Below are 20,717 nucleotides of genomic sequence, written 5' to 3'. Positions count from 1 at the left end.
CCACAGTAAGAGACTCCGGGAAGTCGCCAAAGATGACATCACCTTCACGGAGGAAGACATTTACGGACATCTTCTATCGAATAATGACTCCATGGTAATCTCTCTTAATGTTCTAGATTTCAAGATTGAAGGTGGTTTGGTTGACCCAGGAAGCTCAGCCAACATCATTCAATGAAGAGTGCTGGAACAAGCCAAATTAATCGGAAGTATCATTCCAACAACAAAGCTCATCGCTGGGTTCAACCTGGCAAGTGTGACAACCTGAGGAGAGATCTTGCTGACTACAAATGCCGAAGGGGTAACAAAGACCACCTTATTTGAAGTGGTGGACGACGACATAGACTACAACATAATTCTCGTTAGGCCATGGTTACATGAGATGAAGGTCGTACCATTAACGTATCACCAACTGCTTAAATTTCCCACCCTAGAGGAAATCAGGCAAATAAGAGGAGATCAACCGGCAGCAAGAGAAATGAACGCAGTGTCAATTTCCAGCAATAAAGGGAAGGAACCTAGCAAATAACAATTACAAGAACCCACGCCTACTCTCAAGCCGAGTGAAGATAATAAAGGCGAGGAGCTATCGAAACTGCACCAGTACAGAGATACTTCCAAGTAGTGGAAGAGACAGATGTGACTAAATCCATGGAAGAAGAACTCAAGCAAGTGACTTTGTTCGAAGAATTCTTGGAAAGGAAGTTTCACTTGGGAACAGACTCAGTGCCGAACTCATCTCAGGATTTATTAATTTCCTTAAAGCTAACGTTAATTGTATTGCATGGTCGCACTCAAACATGATAGGTATCCCACTAGAGGTGGTCGTGCACAAGCTAAGCTTGGACCCGAGCTTCCTTTCGATAAGGCAAAAGAAATGCCCAATAGCCGAGGTAGATTTGTTAAGGAAGAGGTAACTCGACTACTTGATATTGGTTCAATCCGGGAGGTAAAGTATCCCGAATGCTTAGCTAATGTAGTTGTAGTTCCAAAAAAGAATAACAAGTTTCGAATATGCGTAGATTATAAAGACTTGAATAAGGTATGCCTCAAAGACTCATTCCAACTGCCAAATATTGATCAAATAATTGATGCAATGGTCGGGCACGAGTTAATGAGTTTCCTCAATGCCTATTCTGAGTACAATCAAATTAAGATGAACCCGGAGGATCAGGAAAAAACTTTGTTCATTACGAACTTTGGCACATATTGTTATAATGTGATGCCCTTCGGGCTTAAAAACATAGGATCCACTTAGCAGAGGCTCGTGAACAAGATATTCGAGAAGCAAATAGGTAAAACTATGAAAGTGTATATAGATGACATGTTGGTCAAGTCTTTGAGTGTAGGTGATCATTTAAAGCACCTTCAAGAAACCTTCGATATCATGAGGAAGCACAACATGAAGCTCAACCCGAAAAAATCCGCGTTCGGGGTTAGCTCCGGTAAGTTCTTGGGTTTCTTGGTTTCACAAAGGGGGATCGAGGTAAATCCCGATAAGATCAAAGTCATCAAGGACATCCTAGACCAGCTGACAAGCGTAAAATAAGTACAAAGGCTAACTAGAAGATTGGTCGCATTAAGCAGGTTCATCTCTCGATCCTCGAAAAAATGTCATCATTTCTTCTCTCTACTGAAGAAGAAGAAGAAGAAGAACAATTTCGAACGGACTCTGGAATGTCAGCATGACTTGAAAGACTTGAAACGTTATCTATCAAGCCCCCCTCTCCCTATTATCAAAATTGGGGGAAGGTGAACAACTACTAATGTACTTAGCGGTATCAAAGGTAGCGGTAAGTGCTGTTCTAGTCCGGGAGGATGAAGGTACGCAATTTTCTGTCTATTATGTTAGAAAAATTTTGTTAAAAATGGAGACTCGTTATTCGCACCTCAAAAAACTGGCCTTAACTCTCGTAGTCGCCTCTCAAAAGCTTAGGCCTTATTTCAATGCCATCTGATAGTTGTTGTGACGACCTTCCCTTTGCAGAATGTTTTTCACAAGCCTGAGTTGTCAGGATGGTTGGTCAAATGGGCAGTCGAAATTAGATAGTTTGATATTGAATACAAGCCTAGGACTGCGATCAAATCACAAGTTTTGGCCTGCTTTGTAGCCGATCTCAGTCCCCGGTTATTTCCCCTGGATGCTAAAGAAGCGGTGCTGGTGTTGGAAACAGCATCAGGAGTTTGGATCTTGTTCACGGATGCAGCTTCTAATGTGAAAAGGTCCGGGCTCGAGGTGGTCCTAATCACGCCTTTGGGGGAGACCCTGAGGCAGGCCATAAAAACTGTTCTGTTACCTAACAATGAACCCGAGTATGAGGCTTTGGTTGTAGGAATCGAACTGGCCTGGGGACTTAGCTCCGAGGTCATAGAAATCAAATGTGATACCAAACTGGTAGTAAACCAAGTATATGGGATTTTCGACGCGAATGAGGAACGCATGCAATAGTACGTGATTAAAGTTCAAACTTTGTTGGCACGATTCAGCAAATGGTCGATCACATGGCCTACAAAATGTGTTTCAAAGTCAGAAACCTTGTTATAACAGATAAATAAAGAACAATCAACAAGAGAACAAGTACGGTACCGTTGCCGTATTGTGCATGGAGTAATTCAACATACACTCCCATGAAAGGGAGTGTATCTTCTTCTTATCTTTCTCTGAAGCCAGTGGCTTCAGGTAGTTGGCAAGCTCCACTAGCTTGGACAACAGATGTCACCCCTTTGAAACCGAGAGAGTGACATTCCTCCTCCCTCGGGGATCTGGAGAAAGGGTGAATAATTGTGCCCTAAATTCCTGCGGTTAGGGGACTAGAGAGGAGAAACATCCACTTCTCAGGAGTTGTGGCCAGCGGAGGAGGTGCAACAGATGCTGATGGTGAAGGTGCAGCTGGTGTAAAGGGGCATGAAGTTATTGGCGTTGTAGGTTGAGAAGCAGAAACAGTGCTGATTATTGGTTGCTCGTTAATCAAAGGCAGAAAAGGCTTGGGTTCTGACCTCCCAGGACCAGAAACAACAACGAGGACAGAATAGCGGGAGATGGCATTATCAACTAGATCCATCTCGCCCCATAATGCTCGAACCTCTTCATCAATTGATTTTGAAGATCATTGTCTCCATTAAAGGGAAGCCTCTTCATCAGTAGATTCCCCGTCATCATTGACGACCATAGTGGCCGCAGGCATGGCCTTCTTATTTTCTTATTTTTATCCCCAATCGAGGAAGAACGCCGCCTTTTTGGTTGATTGTTCTCTTGCTGGGGACTCTAAGAGGAAGCACCTCCACTGGAGGCAGATCCAAGGGCACCACTCCAAGTGAAAACATCTTGTAGCAATCTCGCAGCCTCTATAGGATCAACCAAAACATCCACTTCGGGATAGGTAATGGAGCCCTGAATCAAGAAAAAGATGTAGTTAGTAAATTAATTTATGTTCTTACAGAGGCAGAAGGAAGAAGAAATCAGTTTACCGTGGTTCTTGGCTTTCCACACATATTTGGGGGGCCATCTCCTTCTACCGACAGGTTTCTGTCATTGTAATGTCCAGAATCTTTTGAACCCATTGGTCCAGGACTTGAACCTTGGTGGTGTCCACCAAGCAACTAAAATAACAAGAACAGAGAGGTCTTCAATAACGGGGAATGGTTCTTTTTATGATGGAAAGAATAAAATACAAATTTACGTGAACGGTTCCATGATATAGTGAAGGATGGAGTCGTGGCCCAACTGATATCCATGGTAGCAATGATGACAATCCGCTCCATCCATCCATGGTCGTTGTCATCATCCATGCTGGTGAGAAGAGCATGGTTGACACTCTTACTGAAATTTATTACTCTCCCACGGAAGATTTTGGGGCACTAGAGGTTCATCATATGTTCCAAGGTTAGGGTTTTTCCCGTCTTCGTGCACAATTAGCAGAAGAGCTACCATTTGCCATACAGAGGGGCTCTCTTGTGCCAAGCAGACCTGGTACCAATGGCAAAACTCCAAGATCACGGGGTCAAGGCACCCCGCTTAAAGAAGATGGACCCAACGTGAAGGGATACGTATAGACATACGTAAAGCCTTCCTTGGAGAAGATAGCTCGCTCTATCAAGTTAGGAGCGATGATGTTAAGATCTAGGCAGTTGCAGTCTTCCTTCACAACAAGAATACTGGAAGGATAAATAGAAGTAAGATATTTTCTAACGGCCCAACTCTATGGAGTCGCGGAGGGAACTTCTCTTGGAAGTCATTGACAATGCTCAAATGTTTGGGAATGATGGTTCTTACCATAGGATAATCAGCATCGACATCAACCTCTTTTATCTTTACTTCTTTCCAGGCCTCATCAAAGAGGAAGGTAGAGTTCTCATAAGACTCAGTGAAAGAAGCTATAATAATAAGGAGATACTGGAGTGTTTGAATAAATCAGAAAGAGAGGAAAGCAAAAGAAGGTTACGTGCAGAGAAGATATTAAACTTATAAAAATTTTAGAAGTGAAAGAGGTAAAATGATGAGTATAAGTAAAGATATAGATGGCAAAAATTATGGTCATGATTACCTCGAGAACCGGCAAAAATATTGATGAATCGTAGGGAAACACATGTTCGAGGTATTAAATGCGAGACGTGCATCCTATCAAGTGTCAGAGACTGTTCAGAAGGTTTTTAGAAGATCTCCCTCCAAGAAAGGGATCTTCACTAACTTCCCGGTGACACAAAGATATGCTACATGAAAGCAGGGGAACTATCTGTATAGGGTAAAATTGGTTTATATTAAATGATCGAATGATAGCGTGATACATAAATCGGAGACAGGTGGAAGACAAATTGAGTAAGAACCAAGACTAGGAACAATTGCAGCAGTTGGCATCGGATAGACCCCGAGGGGAGCATAATCAACGTGAGCGGGTTGAATATTTGTCACCAGATGGTATTTAATAAAGAATATTCCCTAGTATTGAATAGGAACCATTGCAGAGAATTTTGGCATTCATGGCCTGCCGTTACATATTCATCAATGACTCCATTTATTATCATCTAAGAGGGACTTGATCCTAGGATCTTATTTTCTAGGTATAGTTATAAATAGTAGTCAACAACTATTGTAGGGACACAAAATTATTGGCAAAACTTATGCTACATTCTATTCTCAAGCTAAATAAGATAACTTTATTTGTTCTTGCATATTGTTCCTATTTCTGTCCTTGGAAGCACCACTCCTGAAGCTAGGCCTGCCATTTCCTTTGATTTTAATGCTAAGTCTTATTTTTAATAGTCTATCTATCATTTTTGCATCATATCAGTTCTCTTATCTATAGACCACGTAACTAATTCAATTATACCGTTTTACAGGTATACAATTACATTTCTTATGGCCATTTGCGATCAACAATGTTATAACATTTTACTTATCTCTTAGTATTATTGAAAGCTCTTAAATCAACAATATTAATATAATGTCTCTCATCACCGAAAGTATTTGCTCTTTGAATGTTTGTATACACATAAGTTGTCCATATATTTTCATAAGGAGATAAAATAAAGCACAACAATAACTAGGCACAAGGACTGCACCTCCTCAATTACATCCCTCTCTGCTTGCATTTGTTAATTCGCTTCCCTCGACGAGAATGAATACCGAGAGGAGAATGGAAAATTCATATAATTTGTGACGAGCACAATTCTGGGATTCAAATTTTCCTTTTCTATTAGGTGTAAGTGAATCAAGTTGACTCGTGAGCTTATTTGACTTCGTTTAAGACTACGCTTGACTCGTGCTTTTCAAGTTTAATGTGAAACAATTAAGCAAGCTTGAGTAACTTGTACTTTTCAAGTTTAGCGCGAAACAATTAAGCAAAACTTGAGTAACTTGTGCTTTTCAAGTTTTAAGGCGAAACAATTAAGCAAGCTTGAGTAACCTTCTAGCTAAGCTCGAGCTCTTGAGTCGTGACCATCTGACATGGTAAGTCTATGAGCTCACTAAGCTCATAGTAATTTTCTTTAAAAAAATCATATCGTATTGAAAACTCTTTCTTTATCACTATTTTATATGTAACGACCCGACCGATTTTTTGAGCTCTAGCGCGTCGTTCGGCGATTTGAGGCCATGGGTAGCTTCACTTCAGGTATTATGACTTGTACGAGCGGTCGGAATTGGATTTCGGGAAGTTCGGAGTTGATTTGGAAAGAAGGTTCTAATTTCGGAAGCTTTAAGTTGGATGAATTGACTAAGGTTTGATTTTTGAGTAAACAACTTCCGAATCGGGATTTAAAGGTTCTAACAGGTTCGTATGATGATTTTGTATTTGGCGTAGGTTCGGATCGGGTTTTGGATGACCCAGGAGCATTTCGGCGCCTATAATGGAAAGTTGGCATTTTGGAAGAATTTCATAAATTTGGGTTGAAGTGCATTTTAATGTAATCGATGTCCGCTTGGGATTCCGAGGCTGGGAATAGCTCCGTGTGGTGATTCTGGTATTGGGAGCGCGCCCAGATGTGGATTTGGAGGTCCCTAGGTCATTTTGGTGTCATTTGGCAAAAGTTGGAAATTTGAAGGTTTTTGGAAAGTTTGACTGTGAGTGCACTTTTTGATATCGGGGTCGGATTCTGATTCCGGAAGTTTGAGTAGGTCCGTAATGTCGAATGTGACTTGTGTGCAAAATTTAAGGTCAATCGGACGCGATTTGATAGGTTTCGGCATCGAATGTAGAAGTTTGAAATTCTAAAGTTCATTAAGCTTGAATCGGCTTGCAATTCGTGATTTCGATATTATTTGATGTGATTTAAAGGCTTGACTAAGTTCATAATGTGTTTTAGGACTTGTTGGTATAGTTGGTTGAGGTCCCGAGGGCCTTGGGTGGATTCCGAATGATAAACGGATCGAGTTTGGGCTTGGAGGAATGCAGGAGCTGTGGTCATTTGGTGTAACCGCACCTAGGAGATTTTGGCCGCAGGTGTGGAGCCGCAAAAGCAGCCAGGAGGGTCGCCAAAGCGATGCTGGGCAGGAGCATAGGTGCGAGGGAATGTCCGCACCTGCGAAGGTGCAGATGCGATGGGTAGATCGCAGAAGCGGAAGAGCAGAAGCGCTATTTTGACCGCAAAAGCGGAGGCTGTTGGGTTGAGTTAGAGCCGCACCTGCGATGGATTTCCATAGGTGCGAAGCCGCAGGAACGGCAATTGGACCGTATGTGCGAAGGTCGGGCTGGACAGTGTGCTTCTTTAAAATGAGGGCTTGGCTCATTTTCACTTCACTTCTTCCATAGGAGCCGATTTCGGAGCAATTTTGAAGTGCAATTTTCATCATCAAGCATGAGGTAACTAATTTCTACTAGTTGTGAGCTACGTACAAGGTTTATACATGGATTTAGGCATGAAAATTTATAAAAATTTGGGATTTTGAAGAAAAACCTAGAAATTTATATTTTTGGATTTTGACCACAAAATTGGACATGGAATTTGAAATAAATTATATATTTGAGTTTGTGGTGTTGAGGGTAAGGTTTATCTTCGAAAAAATTTCAGAATCCGGATATGGGGGTCCGAGGGTGATTTTATCGACTTTTCAAATGAAGTTGAAAATTGTTGTATTGGATTGTAATGAGTATTGGAGTATATATTTATGGATTTGCACATTTATTGACTAGTTTTGAAGCATTGGGCATCAGTTTGAGTTGTTTGAAAGGCTTGGGAGCCGGCAATGGAACTCGGAGCGAGGTAAGTCTCTTGTCTAACCCTGTGAGGGGGAAATTACCCCTAGGTATTGTAATTAAAGTGTGCTACTTGTTGTTGGGGCTACGTACGCGCGAGATGACGAGAGTCCGTACGTAGCTACATTCATGTTATCGTCCGGGTAGAGTACTTAGGCTCATATCATGCTATAGCTGTGCTATTTGAGCAGTCTTTTGCCTATTAAATTCCTCTATTTGACATTACTACTTGAGATAAGACTTGCTATGGTAGAGACTTCAAGAGTTTCATGATTAGTCACAAAATAATTGTACTCCTCTTACGAAATGTTTTTCCGCGATGTATATATAGGTTTCATTGAAAAAATTTCGTTAAAGAAATTATAACTCATACATTTATTTGTGAATGGGTTCAAGGACCTGTTAAAGCTTCTTATTCTAATGGGATCGGGCCGTTCGCCTCGACAGGATTTATACACCACATTCTCATAGGAGTGGGTTGTTCGCCTCGGCAGTTTAATATATGCATCTATGGTACGTGCCGTTCGACCCGCGGCAATGCACAGTTTAAATATTTATGTTGGATCGGGCCGTACGCCTCGACATTTCTATAAAACATCCTTATGGAATCGTGTGTAATATTTGGCAAGAAGCCAGTGTATCTGTGAGTTTTCCTGATTTGAATTATGACAACCTATCTGATGAGATTCACTATATCTATATATATGCTCCGATTAAGGAGGAAATTGCTATGAAGAGCTTGAGTTTATTGCAAAAAGGAGGACTGTACCACGTATTTATAATCGTTTATTTCATTTATTTGTTTTGCCTCATATCTGATTATCATTACTGTACCTAATATTATTGGACCACTAGTAAGTATCGATGTCGACCCCTTATTACTACTCCTCCAGGGTTAGGCTAGATACTTACTAGGTACACATTGATTTACGTACTCATACTACACTTGCTGAACATTTTTGTGCAGGTACATTTATGTTTGGTGGTCCTTTGGGTGCGGAGGCACGGATGTTGCGAGTACTTACCGTGAGCTGCATTTTATGTTACGATCCGCAACCATCAGAGTCTCCTTTAGAGTTATTTATATCTTTCAGTCTAATTTGTATTACGAACAAATGCTGTATTTTATTTTACTTCCTAGTTTATGCTCATGCACTTGCGACTCCGGGTTTTGGGGGTCCTTATGAGTTGTTCAATATTATAGTGGTGGAAACATTGTCATTTACTCTGTAAATTTTATCTCTTATTATTTATTGAAGAAAATTATGATTTCAAAAATACTAAAATGGGTAATTAAGTTAATCAGTTACTGTTGGCTTGTCTGACAACGGTGTTAGGCGTCATCATAACCTTTAAGGGATTCTGGGTCGTGACATTACAACTCATATATAAAGGTCATTGTTTATCTGTAAAACAGTATAGTTGAATTTGTAACATGATTTATAGACACGTGAATTATTTTGATCCAAGAATATAAAATAATTAAGAACAAAAATGAATGATTAAATCAACTTAAATAAAATACAAGCCTTGTTGTTTGTGTACAGATGATTTTTTGTGTCCTTCCATGGATACAAATTCTCCTATGTATAAAACCAAGCCCTTCTTTAATACGAATAAAACCCCTCTTGATGGATGAATAACGACTGGATATAAATGATAAGATTCTTTGTAATGACTAATCATTGAATGCAGTATTTTCCAACCGATGTATTCATTTCAAATCTTCGTCCTCGGTTTTGCTTTCCTCAGAATTTACCCAGCACCGGTACCGGCCTTTGTTGACTCATATCTTGCTTGTCTTTGCTTCCATATGTCAATTCATCAAACGTTCACCTGTCATTTATCAATTTTACCCTATACAGATAGTCCCCCTACTTTTCGATGATAGCACTTTAGCGTTACCGGGAAGTAGATAAGACCTCTTTTCTTAGCGGGTAAGTTTCTGATACTTAAAAAGACGAAAGTCTCCTTGCAATTAATGAACCGAACACGTATTATTTCATGATTCAAAAAATATTTTTGCCAGTTTTCAAGGTAATCATGACCATGAATTCTGCCGTCTATAAACTTCTCCACTACTATTCACTTTACAAATCATTCTTCTTGGAATTTCCTTAGAACTCAACTACTAACCCCCTCTTTCTCAGTAAAATCTCCTTATTCAAATTTCTTACCACCATATCTTTTACTACCGTTGTTCTCGGGAACTCTGATCTTCTCATCGGTGGTGGCCCTTCCAAAAAGAATAAAACTAAGGAAGTCGATGCCGAGCCTCCTACCGTTAACAACATCATTCCTTCTCAACTTAATTCTTAGATGGACCTTTAAGTTCAAAGGAACCTATCAACCCAAAAAAATGATAGAAATTGGCATGTCCGCAAATATCTTTCTTCCATTCGCCATGTTAGCATTACTATTGTAAAAGAAGATTGTGACTCGAACAACATCGAAATCTTCGCCCCCAATGAAGTAGAAAGGGTTACCTTTAACAAATAAGGGTTCATATATGTTTATACAAACTCTTTTACCTTAAAATTGTGTCAAGAAATTAATTTCATTATTTTAGAATTTTGACAACATTACCAAATCTGTTTGGCTCAAGTAAGCCCATTGATATGGCATACGGTGTCTTACCTTCGGAAATTGTATTCCAAGGGCGGAGAAATCCTTGCTCTTGCCCATTTAATCAACCTCTACTCCACAAAGGTCTTTCGTGGAGGTGTGCTCAAACTGAGCAACGCAACCACCATACCATCGTTACTAGCATCGACGATGATAATGACCATGGTTGGATGGAACGGTTCATTGTCATTGCTACCAAGGATATCCTTCAGGCCACAGCCCCTTCTATCCCTGAATTTTAGAACTTTATTCATAAGTTTTCAGATATCTCTGTCTTATTGTGTCGAAGAGAATTCCCTCATTTGCTTACTTTTCATTTCTTGTGTTTCAGCTACTCGTTGGGAACCACTATCAGTTAAAAACCCGACCCAGTGGGTACAAAAAATTCTTGACGTTTCGACACTGGACTTCCATAGGTGGAAATAAATTGCCCCTAGGTTTAACTGGAAAGCCAAAAACCACAGTAAGTAACCTTTTTCCCTTTCATCCTTCATTATGATTTAGAACCAATTTGCTGACTTCCTTTTATGACACACATGACTTCCAAAGGGTTCTTCCGTTTGCCCCGTTATTTAAGTTTTTGATGACCTAGAGGAGGCCCAACAACAATTACAAGATCTACTTAATCAGAAGAGAGCTCGTGAAGCAGCTCTTGTTTCTGGTGAAGGTGCCTCCTCCCAGAGTCCCTAGCCCAAGGATAAGAAACCAAAAAGAAGACGTACCTCTACGGCCGGGACTCAGGAGACGATTTCAGCAAAAGAAGCTCCAACTGGACAGGCCACAGTGGTCCGTGATAAATAAGCAACAGATGATAAAGCAATTCCTCTTCAAAGAAGAAAAAGATCTTCATCAGCTCAACCGAATGTTCAGCTGGGAGAGCTTCAATCACCCCAATTGGGAGAACTCCAAACTCTCTTCACGGAAATGGAAGCAGTTGAAAATGTTGAATCTCGTTTTTGAATTCCCGTTGTTGCTTACGGTCATATGAGTTCTACCCCTAACATTCCTCCACCATCAACTTTTACACCAACTGCACCAACTACTACTTCTCCACCAGTCCCAACCAAACAAATAGAAGATGTTTGTTCCCTACGATCACCCAACCAGGGGAACTTAGGGAACACTTACCGGGCACTCATCCAAAACCCTAGTGGAAAGTGCAGTGTCATTCTTACAGTTTTGAATGAGTGCCATTACTCTCCAAGCCGGTGGATGTCGCCAATTACTTGAAGCCTCTGGCTAAGGACAAATATTAGAAAAAGATGGATGCTCTTTCTGCTGAGTGACTGATCAATAACAGTATGCACCTTTCGGCTCAGGTATCAATTTAATCTTCTTCTCTTCCCTTTTTTCTTGCTAAGATTTGTTCTAATAACTTTAACTTTTAACCTTTTTAGGCTAACCTCCTTGCCTCTTCAAAAGATGATCTAGAACATAGAGGACATTACTACTGAACGAAATCAACTTGCTGTCAAACGAGACCAACTTGCCAAGTGCCTGCCAGTTTTGGAAGCAAAAGTTGCTCAAATGGGCGAGCTCGAATCCCGATTGGAGAAATTTGAGCAAGAGAAAATGGGCCACAGCCAAGAGGTTTCTTAATTACTTGATGAGCTTAAAGATAGCCAAGTGGACTAAATTGCAAGATGATGTAAATGCCGTAGCCGAATATGAGTCCCCTTCCATGGAATGAATCCACCAACCTAGAAGCAAACTTACGTTCCAAAATTGAAGAGGCTACTGTTGCCGAGGAGAAAAAAGCCAAAAGGAGGAAAGTTTCAAAAAAGTCATGGAGCAGAACCACGAACATGCGAGGACAAATAACGACCTTGACAGATCCTATGGCATTGTGAGGGCTGAAAATAATCAGCTACAATCCAAAATTGAGAAACTCCGGGATCAAGAAGACTCCTTCCGCCTCGAAAAAACTTATGCATTTTACCAGATAAGGAGGAAGATCTTGGAGGAGGCTATAGAAGGCATTGCAAATATAGATAATTGCATTGCTAAAGCTCGTAAGTTGGAGACAACTGCCCTTGACAACATTCCTGCTCGGCCCACCGCTTCAAGTTCTTTGAACATTAGCTCTGAGTATTCGGTAACCAAAGAGGAATCTAAAGAAGAAGAGAAAGATATAGATGAAGGCCTTGGACCGGATGCGAAACAACCTTCATCTACAAAAGAAGTAGAAGAAACTTCTCTTCCTTCGGACTCCGCAAGCAAAAACAATCGATGTATATATTTTATTTTTTCTTTGTAATTATGCCAAACCTCTTTGTTGAGTTTAGAATTTTAAGTAATGAAAGAAATTTTTTTGCTTAATTATTGTGCAAAAATATTCTTCTTATTTAACTAATGAAGCTTAGGAATTTTTCTTACATCCGATAACTTTAATCCGGACATTCATGTTGTCGGAATCTACCTTTTGACTATGAGTATTTCATAAGAGAGGGCCTTTATGTTTACGGTGCTCTTGAATAGGACATCTCATGTTTATTCTGGCACAAGCATTTGAAGTTTAACTAACAATAATTTAACTTATCATTTGCACAAGAAATAAGATAAAAATAAAAGGAATTTGATTTATTACTTTCATCTTTAAAAGTACATTTACAAAAATATTCATTTGCTTAAGTAAATAAAGCTGACAATACGTGAGGCTAACTTGTACTATTTATTTATATTGGGTTAATCATGCAGTCCTCGATCCTGATAAAATAAAGCTCCGGGTTCTAACAGTCCCCGGTCTTCACAACACTTTCAGTGTTCTAATATACTATGGTTCCCCCTAGTGTTCGGATGCTAAGTATGAGAATTCGAATACTGGAGCTCTTGACATCGTTGATGATCCTTCCTCGTAGTATGCTTTACGTTGCTTCCTTATTAAAAACTTTACTAGAAAAACTCAATTAGGACAAAAATCGATCGAAGGGAAAAAGAGTGTAGTTTATACTTTCAGTATCAACAAGGATCTTAACCAATAATACCTTTTGAGGTGAGTCGCATTCTAATTGTTTGGCAATTTTATTCCATCTTGGTTTTTCAACTGATATGAACCTTTATCGGTTATAGATGAAACCCGGTAAGGTCCTTCTCACGTCGGTCCTAGCTTCCCGGCATTAACCTCTCGAGTACTTTGAGTTACTTTTCTCAAACCAAATCTCCGATTGAAATATCGAAGATTTTCTCTACGATTGTAATATCTTTCTATTCTTTGGTTTTGTGCCACCATCCTCACATAAGCTAAATTTTGATGTTCTTCAAACAAATCCAACTTAATCATCATTGCTTCGTTATTCACCTCCTTGTTTTCTCGGTAATACCTAATGGTCGGTTCCCCAATATCCACCGAGATCAAAGCTTTCGCATTATACACAAGCAAACGGGTGTGTCTCTCGTGATTAACTTTACCATTATTCGATATGCCCATAATACTCCCGGTAGCTCTTTTGGCCAGTTACCTTTCGCATCCTCTATTTCTTTTTAAGGTTTTGAATTATAACTTTGTTGGTCGACTCTGCTTATCCGTTAGCACTTGGATGGTATGAAGAAGATGTAATCTTTTTTATCTTCAATCCTTCTAAAAACTTTGTGACTTTAAAACCTATAAATTGCGGCCCATTGTCACAAGCAATTTCTTTTGGTACTCCAAACTAACAAATGATGTGATCCCATATAAAATCAACCACTTATAGCTATCCAATCTTTTGTAAGCATCTGCTTCAACCCATTTAGTAAAATAATCAGTTAAAACCAAAAGAACTTTTACCTGTTTGGGCCCTTGTGGTAAGGGACCAACTATGTTCGTTTCCCATTTCATGAATGGCCATAGTGACACCACCGAATGCAAAAGCTCTGCCGGGTGATGCTCTAACTATGCATGATGCTGAAACTTATCACATTTTGTACAAATGCATTCACGTCTTGTTCCATTCGAGGCTAATAGTAGCCAGCCCTCATCAATTTGAGAAACAACGAGTCCGCACCGGAATGATTTTTGCACACTCCTTCGTGAACTTCTCTCATCACATAGTCAGCCTCTGATGTCCCAAAACAAAAAGCCAATGGTCCTTGAAACAACCTTCGGTATAATTGACCGTCAACAAAGCAATAACGAGCAACTTTAGTTCGTAGCGTCGGGAAGCTTTAGGATCTTTAGGCAATTTTTTATGCCTTAGATACTCTATAAATTCATTTCTCTAATCCCAAATCAGGTTAGTTGAGTTAACTTCGCAATACTCATATATGTCTAGTACCAAATGCAACAACTGAATAACTGCACCAGAATCAACTCCTTTTATTTCCGCAGATGATCCTAAATTGGCCAATGCATCCGCCTCCATGCTCTCTTCCATTGGGATATGAATAACCAACCATTCCCTGAGCCGGGAAAGCAGAACTTGTACCTTATTCAAGCACCATTGCATACACTCCTCTTTGGAACCAAAAATTCTGTAAAATTGGTTTACTACCAGCCAGGAATCACATTTTACTTCGATCACCTCGAAGCCTAGTCCTCAGGAAAATTCATGTCCTGTAACCAAAGCCTCATACTCGGTTTTATTATTCGTCAAAGGTACAATTCTAATGGCTTGTCTCAGGGTCTCTCCAGAATGAGTGATTAACACTATCCTGAGATAGGATCCTTTTAAGTTGGAGGCCCATCCATAAACAAGGTCCATACACTGAAAATAGTTTCCAATAATAAAACTTCTTCCTTAGCAGCTAAAAGCATTATACCGGGACTAAAATCAGCCATAAAGCCGGCCAAATATTGTGACTTGATTGCAGTACTGGGTTTATATTCAATGTCAAATTCACTAACTTCGACTGTCCATTTAGCTAATCGACCCCATAATTCAAGCTTATAAAGGATGTTTCTCAAACGGAAAGTCGTCACAACGGCTATGGGATGACATTGAAAATAAGGCCCAAGCTTTCGAAAAGAGACTACGAGAGCTAGGGCCAACATTGCAAGGTGCGTATAATGTGTCTCCGTTCCTGATAAACCTTATTAACATAATAAACAGGAAATTGTGTACCTTCCTCTTGTCGGATCAGAACTGCACTTACCGCAACCTCTAAAACCACTATATAAATTTACAATTGCTCCCCTTCCTTGGTTTTGTCAACAACAGAGGGCTAAACAAGTACTCTTTAGGTCTTTTAATGCTAGCTGGCATTCCGGAGTCCATGAAAAATCACTCTTCTTCTTTAAGAGTAAAAACAAATGGCACTTTTTCGAAGACCTCGAAATGAACCTACTAAGTGCCACGAACCGTCCAATTAACCTCTAAACTTCCTTTACACTTGTATTTCCTTAAAATATCAAATTTCTCTTGTAGATAAGCCAAATGATCTACTACATTAAGAGACTTAACCAATATATCATCAATATAAACCTCCATAGTTTTACCAATTTACTGTTCGAACATTTTATTAACGAGCATTTGATAAGTAGCTCCGACATTACTTGAAAGGCATCATGTTATAACAATAAATGCCAAATTTGTGATGAATGAGATTTTTTCTTGATCCTCCGGGTGTATCCTAATTTGATTATACCCAGAATACGCATCAAGAAAACTTATTAACTTATGTCTGATCGTGGCATCAATAATTTGGTCAATGTTCAGCAACGGGAAAGAGTCCTCAGGGCATGCATTATTCAAATATTTATAATCTACATACATTCTAAACTTTATTATTCATTTTAGGAACAGACACTACGTTAGTTAACCAATCAGGATAATATACCTCTTGAATTGAACCTATATTTAGTAATTGGGTTACTTCGTCTTTCACAAACCTGTTTCTGACCTCTGCTATCGGTCGTTTCTTCTGCTTTACCAGAGGGAAGTTATGGTATAAACTTAGCTTGTGGACAGCCACTTCCAACGGAATACCTGTCATATCATAATGAGACCATGCAAAACAATCAATATTAGCTTTAAGAAAATCAATAATTTTCAGTCTTAGTTCAGGGCTAAACCATGTTCCTAAGTGGAACTTTCTTTCTAAGAACTCTGTGAACAAGTCCACTTGTTCGAGCTCCTATGTGAATGATTTGGTCGCAGTTGTTTCCTCCGGTACCTGAAAAGGTCTCGCTACCTGATAGAAATCCGACGACTCCTCTTCTCCATTATCTTCAATCGGGATGGAAGAGGGCACTGGTTCCTCTAGTTGCTATTTGCTTGTCCCTTTTGCCTTGCTACTGGACAAGGTAACTGCATTCATTTTTCTTGGAGTTGGTAGATCTCCTCTAATCTATTTGACCCCTTCCGGTGTGGGAAACTTCAACAGCTGATGGTAAGCCGATGGCATAGCCTTCATTTCATGAATCCATGGCCTTGCAAGTATCACATTATATCCCATTTTGCCATCTACCACTTCGAACAGAGTGGTCTTTGTTATGCCTGCGACATGCGTGGTTAGTAAAATCTCTCCTCGGGTCATTACACTTATTAGGTTGAACCCGGCTAGAAGCTTTGTTGCCAGAACTATATTTCCAGTTAACTTTTCTTGTTCCAAAACTCTCAATTAGATGATATTAGCTGAACTACCTGGATCAACCAACATACATTTAATTTTAAAATCTAAGACACTAAGCGATATAACTAGAGCATCATTGTGAGGTAAAAGAAAACTATCAACATCCACTTCCAAGAAGGTGATTTCATTATCTTTTGTTGCTTCTCGGATCCTCTTGCCATGAATTACTGATATTTTTGTCTTCTTTACTGCTAAAAATGTTACCCATTTACGTTGTCACAACCAAAGATCATATTCATCGTTAGGCGAGGTGACCCTGTAGCTGGTTTAACTAGTTCCATAGCATCTCGATTCCTACCATAATTAGTTTTGGCCCGATCACTTAGAAATTCTTTAAGGTGACCATTCTTCAACAACACTATAACCTCTTTTTGAAGGTGTCGAGAGTCCCTAGTTTTATGGCCATGCGTTCCGTAGAATTCTCACCATAGAATAGGATCCATTTGACTAGGATCCGATCGAATTGATTTCGAAAATCTTGCTTCCTTAATATTCCTCATAGCCGAAACCAGCTCTACTAAACTGATGTTGAGTTATAGTCAGATAACTGGGGGTATGCTGAATCCCGGGACCCTGATGGTTCCTTCTCCTATTAAATTCTGCTATTCTGACCATGATCCGTCCTTCTATCGGAAGCAAACCTAACTGATGACTGAAATCCTTTACTCCCACGCCCATCAACTCTTTTGTAAGGCTGAACTCGGCTCCTGGAAGAGCTCTAGTCCAAATCAAAGTTAGTTTTAAATTTTTCCTGATTCTGGATGCTATTGCAAATCTTGGCTGACACCAAAGAGCTTAGTTGATCATCTTCGATTCTAATTTTTGATTCATAATGATTGTGGACATTTGCCAATGTGGTTACCTAAAATTCCAACAAGCATTCTTTCAATTTCCTAGATGCATTAGAGCTCAGTGGATTCAGACCTTTGGTGAACGCTTCAGTCGCCCACTCATCTAGTACTTCCGGCAATAATTACTCTCCTTTTGAAACTGTATTACGAACTCTTGCAACAATTATAATCTCCTTGAGGAATTCATAATATGTCTGCTTTCCTATATTGGACTTTTCTTGCCCTAGCATGAGCTTTAATGAAAGAATTTGCAAGAATTTTAAAAGAATCAATGGAATGCTCAGGTAAAAGAGAATACCAAGTTAAAGCACCCTTCGTTAGGGTTTCGTGAAATTTCTTCAACAAAACAAATTCGATCTCGTGCGGAGCCAAGTCATTTCACTTTAATGTCATAGTGTAAGTTGTGATACGCTCTTGTGGATCCAAAGTCCCATCATACTTCGGAATATCGAGCATCTTGAATCTTTTCAAAATCATTTATGTGGCCGCACTTGGTTTGAATGGCAACTGTGTATACTTCTTTGAATTTGGTCCCTTTAACACTAGTGGTACTCTCGGGATATGATCCATCAGAGCATGGAATTCATTAGCATTTTGGTCCATTCGTTCATTCATTTCAAATTGAGCAGGACCAAGATAGAATACTTGGAGTGCAAGTTCAGCGGTGTTACCTAGTAGGCAGACAGGGATATGAGACTTGATACGCAAGTCATTTCCAGGAGAGAGAGTTTCAAATATCTGGGATCTATAATTCAGAAGGATGGAGAGATAGATGAGGATGTCACACACCATATCGGAGCAGGGTGGATGAAGTCGGGGCTCACTTCCGGTATCTTGTGTGATAAAAATGTGTCGTTGAGACTTAAGGGTAAGTTATACAAGGTAATGGTTAGACCGACTATGTTGTATGGGTCAGAGTGTTGGCCAGTCAAAAACTCTCATGTCCAGCAGAAGAAAGTAACGGAAATGAGGATGTTGAGATGGATGTGTGGGCATACTACATTGGATAGAATTAGGAATGAAGTTATTCTGGACAAGGTGGGAGTGGCCCCTGCGGAGGCAAAGATGTGTGAGCCAAGGTTGAGATGCTTCGGGCATCTTAAGAGGAGAAGCACAGATTCCCATGTCAGGAGATGTGAGAGGTTGGGCTTGGGAGGTGAGATGAGGGCTTGATGTAGGCCAAATAAGTCTTGGGGAGAGGTTATCAGGCAGGACATGGTGTAACTTGAGCTAACCGAGGACATGACCCTAGATAGAAGGGTGTGGAGGTTAAAGATTAGGGTAGAAGGTTAGTAGGTAGTCATGCGTTTCCCTTTGTCTTCTCTAGTTCGATAGTATTAGTGCTAGTACGGTACCCTTTTTTTCCTTAGTTTGCTCTATTCACATGTGTCACGACCCATATTTCCCACCATTGGGAGTCGTGATGGCACCTACTAATGGGAGCTAGGCAAGCCAAACCTTAACTACTTGCTACACTTTTATTTTTGCTTCCTTTTAGCAAACACAAGTCGATAATATGGTAAGAGCAAAATTTTAAATAAATAAGCGGAAGTAAACAATTATATATCTTAAGGCTACGTCTATTACAACTTTTAAAACCTCAAATACCCCAAAACCTGGTGTCACAGTGTCACAGACTGTCTAAGAGTTACTATATACAAGGTCTGAAGAAATACAATACACTGTTTCTGAACAAAAGGAAATGAAACAGGAAATAGAGATAGAGGGAGACACCAGGGCCTGCGGACGCCTGCAGGTCTACCTTGGGTCTCTGGGTGGACTGAAAGAAGCACTCCAACTACTGTCCGAAAGCTGCTCCTGGATCTGCACACAGTGCAGAGTGTAGTATCAGCACAACCGACCTCATGTGCTGCTAAGTGTCTAGCCTAACCTCGACGAAGTAATGACTAGGCTAGGACCAGACCACCAAATAAACTTGTTCAGTTCATATATATATATACAGCGGAAAAGAAATATAGAAATAACCAGTCAATGGGGGAGGGGGAAACATGCTATGGGGAAGATAATAATTCCGAATAGAAAGGCATCAAGTAAGGAAAGAAACAACATAACTAAAATATCAACAAGGAAGCAAAAATCAACAATTGCACGGCATCACCCTTCGTGTTTTTACTCTCAGCCTCACCAAAACAGGTATATAATAAAAATATGCACGACATCACCCTTCGTGCTTTTACTCTCGTCCTCACCAAAACAATTATATAATCAAAATATGTACGGCATCAGCCTTCGTGCTTTTACTCTATTTCCTCACCATATGATCAATGGATTCGGCACGGAATGGTACGTCGTGCGGCACGACATCACCCTTCGTGCTTTATACTCTTTCCTCACAATAACAAACAATGCACGGAATCACCCTTCGTGCTTTAACTCTCTTCCTCACCCAAACAATAATCACAAACAATAGGGTAAGGAAATATAGGAAATTTGCAATAAGAACCCCGGCAAGGGAACAACAATTAAACAATTAAATCCCGGCAAGGGAACAACAAATAAATCGATAATAGCCCGGAAAGGGTGACAACATAATGACCTCTTCTCTTTCTCAATTTTACTTCACAATTCACTTCACAACTCGAGCCAATGCTCTAGAGGTTCGATTATCACTTATACTTTCACAACTCATTTCACAACTCGAGCCATTGCTCTAAAAGTTCAATTGTCACTTACACTTTCACAATTTCACTATACAACTTGAGCCAACGCTCCTCAATGTTCATAGGTCACAATTCTTTCCACAAACTTTATACAACAATTAGGAATCTTCACCAAGGCATGAATAATACAATGAAATCATGAAAATCACAATATAAGACCCACGGTCATGCTTGACACCAACGTATAGATACTTGTTACTATGAACACCTAATTTACCATGCCTATACGTTGTACTCGACAAGAAGCAAATAGCAAATAGGACACAACTCCTAATCCCTCAAGCTAAGGTTAGACCAAACACTTACCTCGATGCCTCGAACAC

This window comes from Nicotiana tabacum, chromosome 16 (genome assembly GCF_000715075.1).
Source record: "Nicotiana tabacum cultivar K326 chromosome 16, ASM71507v2, whole genome shotgun sequence".
Lineage (NCBI taxonomy): Eukaryota > Viridiplantae > Streptophyta > Magnoliopsida > Solanales > Solanaceae > Nicotiana > Nicotiana tabacum.
The sequence above is the reverse complement of the archived record's forward strand: the minus strand, read 5'-3'. Positions refer to the sequence as shown.